The sequence below is a fragment of the Diadema antillarum genome, unplaced genomic scaffold (assembly GCF_040938485.1).
Source record: "Diadema antillarum isolate AM-2024a unplaced genomic scaffold, OU_Dant_1.0 seq00000580_RagTag, whole genome shotgun sequence".
Taxonomy (NCBI): Eukaryota; Metazoa; Echinodermata; class Echinoidea; order Diadematoida; family Diadematidae; genus Diadema; species Diadema antillarum.
In genome coordinates, this window is record NW_027271514.1 from 435934 (window position 1) to 445140 (window position 9207).

Sequence of the window (9207 nt, forward strand, 5' to 3'; positions counted from 1 at the left end):
ATTATTCCCCTACCTTCTGAAAGAGGCAAGTCAAGTGTTCTTTTATTATGCGAGACAAGTGAAAATATGTTGAATTTTCTTTGTTTTCTTTATATTGTTGTACACATGTTACATCACAAGCTGTAGTTGTCTTCTCATCCAGCACTGACTGAGCAGAAACTTCAAAAATTCATAACTTTTGAACAGGTTGTCTCACTAATGTGTTCTACTAATATTGCTGCATTCACTCAATCCACATGTCTATGGAGTTGGACTTGTCCTTTCAATTTTATAGTCTGGGGTTTAATGACACCCTCTCACAACTTGAAACAAACCAGACATGCTGAAATTTCAGTATATGCGAGTCATACACATTGCAAGGTGACTTCTCCTTCAATTTACATACACTTTGTGATTAAATGACATGTTATAATTTACATCATCATAAGGACAGAATGTTCACATTGATTTGCTCTAAATTATTTGCTTCATAGTTAATCAGGAAAACAAACTCAGCTGGAAAGGCAATGCAGTGAGAGAAAGACTGCAAATCTCAGAAATCTGCATCCTTTTTGGATATAATTCCCTTTTCATTTCTCTTGTGAAAATGAAAAGGAACAAGCAGTCATTTTCTCAAAAGACTTTTTTTTTTTCTTTTGTGAAAGAACACAATGAACAACTTGGAATTTGTAAGGCGTTAACACAATGGAAAACACGTCTCCTTACAAAATATGGAGGGAAGGGATTTCTGATATGCTTTACACAGATCACCATTTCTCATCACAGAAGCAAATCAAATGGGGTTTTCTGCAGGATGTAGGTAATGATTTATAGTTTCATATCCTGAAATTGCATTTTGATTGATTCACTACTATTTCAGATTATCATTGCTCACAATCACATTGTATTTTTTTTTTTTTTGGGGGGGGGGGGATAGAGTATTACACATTTGGGTACATTGTCAGGTGTTAATTTTGCAAGCATCAGGCAACTCTCAAAATTCGCAAAAATAAAAACAAGGCAACATATGCTGCATCAGTGTTTGGATCTTGCCTTTGATATTCAGTTTCACAGGCATTGTGCAGGTTGAGGAACACTGATTGAGCAAGTACCCCCCCCCCCCCCACCCGTCTTTTCCTTCTTCTTTCAACTCTACTTTGTATTATGCTGATTTGTGTGCGCTAGCTGTACTTCGGAGTTATTGTGTTGTGAAACAGAGACACCTGGATTAAATACAGTGCACTCCCGTTACAACGAACACGGTTATAACGAAATTTCATTATAACGAAATAAAACCTCTGGTCACAAAATTATCACCATTAAAGTTTATGGTACAAAATTCGCTTATAACGAACACGGTTATAGCGAAATTTTCGTTATAACGAAGTCTTTTCCGAGCCCCACTGACAAAGAAAAACAAAAGAAATGTGCTTCGTTATAACGAAAGGTAGATCGCTTTCGAAAATACGTAGCGGAACAAGCATTTTTATAGCGTCTCTACATGGGAGAACGCTTCACATCACCGTGTGTTTGCTCCGTGTGTATCAGTTTTAAATGTAATATTTAAACGAAATTAAAAAGGTACCATCCTATTTCACATTGCTTTCCAGTGTACGATGAGTATTCGACAAACCTAGAATATAATACTATGCGTGATATCCTTGTTTTTTTTTATATATTGTGTTTGTTCGGTTATAACGAAATTTCGTTATAACGAAAGAACACCGCCGGTCCCGAGCATTTCGTTATAACGGGAGTGCACTGTACTAGGAATTTTCCCCAAAGTTTAGACTGTCAATCACAAAAGAATCTGTGTCACAGTCAGTCAAACATAAACAATACAGTCATTAAAGTGCAGGAATTACAGTGTATATGAAGTGTCTGAAGCCTTGAGTTTGCTGAGGCGTGGATCCGTGTGACCCTGTCAGCACTGTCAGTTGACAGGATTTGGGGGTGGCTTGGGCGAGTAAGTTTTCAATGAAGTGGAAAGGTCGGGATTCATGCTTACTTGTACAATGTACCATTCATTTTGCACCCACTCATGACCATAACATTCTATTCAACTGGCACAGAATACCTTTTTCACATGGGGGCTACAATATACCATCAGCACTTGCTGATGACTAGGAATAACCTGTTCCTCTCGCAATTCTCCAAGAGCCTTCAATGCCCCAAAACAAGATTCTTTTTGTATAAAGTAGACAGAGAACGGACAGCTTTGTAATCCTCTGTGCAAAAGCAGTCAAGCGATGCATGTATTTTCCTTTTCACCACATAGCTATATACTTCTTCATACAAATTTCTACAGGATAACAAGTGTACATGCTGGAATAAGGTATATTGAACATCACTATCAACTGCATGTTCAATCAAACAATGCAAAATATCAATCAGGCATGAAGTATGAATACAGCGTGCACTGATGGGCACCTGAATGGGGTCAGCAAAAGTCAAAATCTAGTGAGCTCAGCCTTGATAGCTGCATACTTTTCATTCAAGTTTTGTAAGATAACAATTAAGCACACTAATATGCTGGAATAAGGTAAATTGAAAGAAACTATGCAGTTTTGAAACAGAAAGCTAACAGATTGATAGAAGAAACTCTAATATTTTGAATAATGTCAGTTTTCTGGGCAACATAACACAAATAAACATGAATTTAGATCACAAATGCAGAGACACACTCGTCTACATTTTGGGAACCTGGGCCCTGTTGCATAAAACCCTTACCGCTGGACTTACCGCTCCTTTCTAGCGGTAAGTCTTCAAATTAGCGGTAAATCTTATAATCCTTGATGCTGATTGGCTGTGACGTCTAATTTTGACGGTAGTTACCATTGAAATTCAATGGTAAGTTTTATGCAACGGGCCCCAGGTTCCCATTTATCAGTTGATGCCACAAGAACCTGGTATTCAGGTGCCTGTAAGGAAAAGGCTAGCAACAACAACATCAACAACTAATCACAATCTCAGAAATTATTTCATTCCCCAATTGCTAGATAAAAGTCTGACAACTTCTTGCCATCTCTAAGCACACAGTTGGCAAAAGTTCACACAGTGTCTCTCAGGGCAGGGTTTGTATCTGTAATACTGAAAATCCACAAGCAAGCAAGCAGGTTGCTATAGCAATGATGTACATGTATAATCACAGCATTGAAAAAAAAATCACAAATTGCATACTTCATGTTAAAACAACCCCCCCCCCCCCAAAAAAAAAAAAAAAAAAAAAAAACAAAACAAAACAAAACAAAACAAAACAAAACAAAACAAAAAACAAAAAACAAAAAACAAAACAAAACAGAATTTCGTGAATGAAAAATTGAAGAAAAAAAATTACACTTACCTTCTTCAGCCAGATGGTAATGCAATTATTATGGAAAATATGTTTGCATGGCAGACGGTCCAGAACCTCCTCAATCTCATAGTCACAGTGGCAAATGGCACAGGATGCATCTTCCACTGCATGGGTGGGGAAGACAAATGGGGAAAGAATTTTTTGTTGTTACTGCTTTAAAATCTGGATTTTCATTCTTTCACTCATTTATCAAGACCAGAATTGCTTCCTTGCTGTGTAGTATCATTGTGATATTACAGTGTACATTTTCAAGACGGAGCATTTTGTGAAACTCAAATACAGTGGACTATTGTTATACCAAAGTCCTCGGGACTGGCAGTTTTCTTTTGTTATATTGAAATGTTGTTCTAATTGAACAAATAAACAAGATCTAACAAACATAGAGCAGATAATGTTGCAGCCTGAAATTTTACTTCATTGTAACCAAAATTTCGTTATAACCGTGTTCGTTACAACAGGAGTGCACTGTAATCCCCACATTCTCCTGCAATGCATTTGAACAGGCAGGCTCTGATGATATTTTGATGTAAGCATCTCAACATACACAAAACACTTAAATTCTTTCACTTTTTAGCACAGCATAATAATGCAGAGATCATACTACAGATTAGGTGATTGAATGTGAAAGTGGTACCACATATTTCTCACTTTCAACTGCAAATACATGTTTTGCAGCTTAACCCGTTGAGGACGGGCTGATTTTGCTACAACACACATTTCCCATGCACAATTGCCCGAGTATGATCCTAAAACATTTCCTGTATGTTGCAATTTCAAAACCTGCCGGGGGTTTAACCCTATTCCCCCCCCCCCACCCCCACGTTTCACATGATTATTCTGCAATTTATGACTTTTTCTTTCACGTATCGCGCAACTTTTGAGACCAAATTTGTCGCTCCTGGCAATATCGTTTTGAAGCCACGCCCCTTTGAAAAAAATTTGTCGACTCAAAAATTGCTCAAAAACGTGATTTTGTGTACAACTCCAATGTAAATTGTGTTTTTGCAATTAATTTATATTAGAGGTGGGCTATAGAGGGTGACATTTTCAGAACATGCTCATCACACCTTAGATTGATGACTTTTTGCCTACTGACACCATTTTTGAAAAAAAGAACGAAAAAAATGCAAAATCCGGGGTGCCCCGGTCGAAATCGTAAAAAATCCAAGATGGCCGCCGTTTCAGCTTTAAAAAGACATTTTTGGCTATAACTCGGCTATTTTTTGGTCTATTGTGATGATTTTGGTGTCTAACCCCATGTTTTAGGGGTCAAAGAAATGGATTATCATGATAATTTTAGTGTAAAACCTAAGCTTCTACATGAAACTAACCTTTTACCCATATTTAGGGTTAAATTTCCTTCTCCTTTACCCCTATGTGGATATTCTACAGCATCTGAATAAGATCCCGATATTTGGAAACGTAAGACGCATATGTAATTATGATGATTATTGGGCAATTCTATCTATGTAAGATATCTTATTATCCATCCTGAATTTCGCGTGCGTGTTTACAAGTCCAGGAGGCAACTTTTGTAATTCAGTTTGTCTGATTCTACCTTATCAAATTAATCTCACCTTAAGTATGGTATACGTCAGTTTTACATGTTTACAGCTATTGTTAGTGAAACACCCTCCGAGATCATAACAATTCCTTCTCCGTTTGTTTGTTTGTTTGTTTGTTTGTTTTTACTTTAGGTCAGGCACTTCATGAAAAGTAAACATACTGTTGTGCCACAAGCTAATGTGGTACTGTAATGGTATACCACGTCTACTAATCAAGCAGTGTGCAGTGAACGATTTACGCATATTTTACCGGCTATGTTAATTGTGCGTGGTACTTTATATTAAAAATAACAATAATACAGTGCTTATAAATACCGCGTATATTACTACTGTAGTGTCTCTACGCGCTTAGAAACATGTCATTTGAGCTATAAAGTTGCTGAGAGGTAATGGTATATAATTTTGGAAAAATGAATTGAACTTTGTGTAATAAAACCAGCTTTAGGTGGCATCACGTGTAAGTTAGAACTTCTGAATACATCTCTTTGTTTGGGTGTGTATAGGTTTATAATAGAGTCGTTATTTTAAATGGTTATATTATATTAGCGCATCTAAAATTCCGGAAGAAGCATATGAAGTACATAAAGAGATTGATCGCAAAACGGGTGAACCGCCATTCGTTAACTTTGAAAAATGAGTCCATTACAAGACAGAAGAAAGGAAAACCTTTCCAGTGATACCACACTGGTTACAAAACAAGGAAATGAGTCCATTACAAGATAGACCAAAGGAAAACCTTTCCAGTGATACCACACTGATTACAAAACAAGTGAAAGAGTCCATTACAAGATACCGAAGGAAAACCTTTCCAGTGATACCTCACTGGCTACAAAACAAGGAAATGAGTCCATTACAAGATAGACCACAGGAAAACCTTTCCAGTGATACCACACTGATTACAAAACAAGTGAAAGAGTCCATTACAAGATACCGAAGGAAAACCTTTCCAGTGATACCTCACTGGCTACAAAACAAGGAAATGAGTTCATTACAAGATAGACCACAGGAAAACCTTTCCAGTGATACCACACTGATTACAAAACAAGTGAAAGAGTCCATTACAAGATACCGAAGGAAATGAGTCCATTACAAGATACCGAAGGAAAACCTTTCCAGTGATACCTCACTGGCTACAAAACAAGGGAATGAGTTCATTACAAGATAGACCCAAGGAAAAACTTTCCAGTGATACCTCACTGGTTACAGAACAAGGGAATGAGTCCATTACAAGATAGACCACAGGAAAACCTTTCCAATGATACCTCACTAGTTACAAAACAAGGGATGAGTCCATGACAAGATAGACCACAGGAAAACCTTTCCAGTGATACCTCACTTGTTACAGAACAAGGGATAAACTTTGAAAAATGAGTCCATTACAAGATAGAAGAAGGTAAAACCTTTCCAGTGATAACTCACTGGTTACAAAACAAGGGAATGAGTTCATTACAAGATAGACCAAAGGAAAACCTTTCCAGTGATACCTCACTTGTTACAGAACAAGGGAATGAGTTCATTACAAGATAGACCAAAGGAAAACCTTTCCAGTGATACCTCACTTGTTACAGAACAAGGGATAAACTTTGAAAAATGAGTCCATTACAAGATAGAAGAAGGTAAAACCTTTCCAGTGATAACTCACTGGTTACAAAACAAGGGAATGAGTCCATTACAAAATAGACCACAGGAAAACCTTTCCAATGATACCTCACTGGTTACAAAACAAGGGAATGAGTCCATTACAAGATAGACCAAAGGAAAACCTTTCCAGTGATACCTCACTGGTTACAAAACAAGGGAAAATCTTGAAGTTATGAATGAAAACATCCCATGTCATTTCCTTAGCTTCCTTTCATTTTGTTTAGTAGCCTCAATCGCAAATAATTATGTCAAATTAAAGAGAAGGAATTTCACTCGTTTTGCGATGAAACTCTGCTGATGTATCTTATGTAACAATTAGATGTATTCTGACTATGTAAGAGGTTTAATCATCAGCTTAGAATTTCGTGTGAGTGCCTGGAAGTCCAAGAAGCGATTTCTATCATTCTATTTGTCTGATTCTACTTCATTAATTAAAGTCACCTGACCTTTATGTAGCATATAATTCATCAGTTTATCCTGTTTACAACAATATGTGAGTATGTGTATAAGTAACACACTCTCGAATAATATATCAATTTTTTTCTCTGTTTCTGAACGTATCAGCCATATCATGACGAGTATAACGTAACGTTGTGACAGACGCGAATATAGTATACTGCAACAAAAATGCTTTGACCATTTACCATAGTGTGCAGTGAATTAACGCAAATTTTACAAGCTGTGTTGATAGTGCTTGCTACTTAACATAAGTGTTATTTAACATCGTTATTTGAACGAAGAGTTGCCATTGATAGGTGATGTTATGCGATATGGAAAACTAGATTGAATTTCTTGTTAGGAAAACAGTGTTAAAAACTTTTGAATGTATCATTTTCTAGATGTTTGTACGTTGCAGGATCATTTTTTTTTGAGGGGGGGGGGCAAATGACCTTGCTTTTCTGCGCATTCAGCTTAAATTCAGGTAAGAGCAAACGCAACACATAAAGATATTGACCGCAAAACGTCTTAACCGCCATTTGTAAATATTTCAGAATGAATCTATCAGAATAAAGAAAAATGAAAACTTTTTAGTAATGCCTTGCTTGTTATAATATAGAACAAGGAATACATTGTATTCTTGAAGTTCAAAAGTCGCATTTCTCATCTTCCTTTCTTTGTTTTTTTAAAGCAGGTTAAGTCGCAAATATCTCAAATTAACACAAAGGAAGTTAACTCGATTTGTTAGTAAACTCTTCTTATGTTATGCATCAATTGTGCACTTCTACTCATGTAAATATCGTGTGTTCAACCTAAAATTTCGTGTGATTTCTGTAAAGTACGGGAAGCAACAAATATACGGCACGACTTTAGAGTTGCATGGTTACGGAGCGGATACAGTACTAGGCTGTTGCGAGTCCGAGCAGCATAGGAACTGGCCGTCTTGATTAAAGGTAGACCGAGCTGAGAGTACACGATCCTCGTTTGGAGTCGGGAAATGTGAGAAAAGCGAGTATTGTGCAAACAACGGGAAATGTGTGAAAGTCTCCCGGTGAAATGTGGAAATCTATAAAATTGTAACCTATCATATACAGTATGTGTAAGCATGACGCCGTAAAATGTGCAAACGTTTGATTTGAATTGGAAAACATCAAATATATCCTACAAGCTATTGGACAAATTGTTTACTTCAACAATATTACCATAGATATGATAGATGGTAGATAAAATCTGTGTTGTCAAAACTGCGCGTGAAGCTTTACCATTTTCGGTGTCTTCAAAACTCCTTCGACAGGTTTTCACCTAACTTGCCAAGTAGCATCTCTATGGTGATAAGATTTCAATTTGTGAAAATGAGTACCCCCCCCCCCCCCCCCCCCCCCGCTCCCGGGCGTCTCCATAGTCTAAAAGCAATGATTTTTTTTTAAATCTTATTCTCTAGAACGAAAACAGATAGAGACATGTTGGTGCTATGAACAAGTACATTGATGACTGCTACATTAGTTGCAAGTTTGCTTATGGCGAATCCAGAGTGCCCTGCACGAGGCGCCTGAAGGGGAGGGGAACCCATTTCGGGGTGATTTGCCAAATTGTCGGCTTCATCTTGAAAACGCAATGCCAGGTTTTCAACGAACTCAGCATGTAACATCCCTGTTATGATAGATGCCAACTTGCTCAAATGGGGCAAATGGGCACCAAGCCTTCTCGGGAAGGGGGTAAAAGCCCTAAATGTTATACATTGTACTTGTAAAGCAAATTTTCTGTAGAATCATACGTGATAAAACATGTATCATATGGATTAAATCAAATGATACATTGATGACTTCAGCTTAAAGTTTATTGTGGCTGATCCGAGGGCCCGGAAGGGAAGGATGAGGAATTGGTTCGAAATTTTCACATTTCACCATGTTCGTAAGAGCCCCATGACAGAATTTCACCAAATTGGCAGGTAGCGTTCTCGGAGTTAATAGAATCTTAATTTGTTCAAAGGAACACCTACTCCAACAGGGCGGGGGGGGGGGGGGGTGCAAATCTCAGGAATATGGTACAATATGATGTTTCCTCCCGAAGTGATAACTTTTTGCACTTTGATGTTGTAAATGGTACAATTTGATGCAGTCCCACCGGTTTAATTAAGATAGCAGTATTTAGATGTAGATCATAATTAAATTTGCCTACAATAAAGATATCATGTAAATAAATGTCTTGTCGTTACTTCACAATGGATAT